We start from the raw sequence: 1,572 nt of genomic DNA, 5'->3' as shown, positions 1-1,572 counted from the left end.
CCCCTCCACCACCAGCACCCCTACTCCCCTACACATCCCCACACTGCCCCCTCGACCAGCAACATCCCCACTCCCCCACACTGCCCCCCCGCTCCCCCACACTGCCCCCTCCACCAGCAGCATCCCCACTCCCCCCACTCCCCCCACACTGCTCCCTCCACCAGCAGCATCCCCACTCCCCCCACACTACCCCACACGGCCCCACACTGCCCCACGTTGCCCCCTCCACGACCAGCACCTCCACTCCCCTACACATCCCCACACTGCCCCCTCCACCAGCAGCATCCCCATTCCCCCACTCCCCCCACACTCCCCCACACTGCCCCACATTGCCCCCTCCACCACCAGCACCCCCACTCCCCTACACATCCCCACACTGCCCCCTCCACCAGCAGCATCCCCACTCCCCCCACACAGCCCAACACTCCCCCACACTGCCCCACATTGCCCTCTCCACCACCAGCATCCCCACTCCCCTACACATCCCCACACTGCCCCCTCCACCAGCAACATCCTCACTCCCCCACTCCCCCCACACTGCCCCACACTGCCCCCTCCACCAGCAGCAGCCCCACTCCCCCACTCCACCCACACTGCCCCCTCCACCAGCAGCATCCCCACTCCCCCCACACTGCCCCACACTGCCCCCTCCACCAGCAGCACCCTCACTCCCCCCACACTGCCCCCGCCACCAGCAGCATCCCCACTCCCCCCACACTGCCCCCACTCCCCCACACTGCCCCCACACTTCCCCCGCCACCAGCAGCATCCCCACTCCACCCACACTGCCCCCACACTGCCCCCGCCACCAGCAGCATCCCCACTCCCCCCACACTGCCCCCCACTCCCCCCCACTGCCCCCACACTGCCCCCTCCATCAGCAACATCCACACTGCCCCCTCCACCACCAGCACCCCCACTCCCCTACACATCCCCACACTGCCCCCTCCACCAGCAGCACCCCCACTCCCCCCACACATCCCCACACTGCCCCCTCCACTAGCAGCATCCCCACTCTCCCCACACTGCCCCCTCCACCAGCAACATCCCTACTCCCCCCACACATCCCCACACTGCCCTCTCCACCAGCAGCACCCCCACTGCCCCCACACTGCCCTCTCCACCAGCAGCATCCCCACTCCCCTAGAAGATGGCCTGCAAAGGGGACCCAGGTCACAGGGCGGGAATCACAGCAGACCGCCTCCACTCCTAATGTACCGCCTGGGGATCCACCTTGGCATTGTGTTATGGCCCATAAGGTCAGAAAAGTAGACATCAGTTAAGTTGGCACGGATGCAGGGCACGTATAACGTTAGGAGCTGGGGCACAAACATGTAAATATTTGTTCACATTAAACAGCTGTGGACAAGGTTACAACCTGCCTCGGTGCTTTGTCAGAAGAGTTTGAGGGGTGGGCTGGTCTGGGCTAGCCACAGAGAGGTGCAGGTGGGGAGGGTGGACAATGTGGGTGGGCTTAGCCCAGGGACCACAGTTCAGGCAGTGCTCATCGCTCCGGTGTCCCATCCCCATCCCACCCCCTGCCCTGCCCACCAGGGATTCGATGGGACCGTG

Source organism: Scyliorhinus torazame, chromosome 3 (assembly GCF_047496885.1).
Source record: "Scyliorhinus torazame isolate Kashiwa2021f chromosome 3, sScyTor2.1, whole genome shotgun sequence".
Lineage (NCBI taxonomy): Eukaryota > Metazoa > Chordata > Chondrichthyes > Carcharhiniformes > Scyliorhinidae > Scyliorhinus > Scyliorhinus torazame.
Note: the sequence above shows the minus strand (reverse complement) of the source record.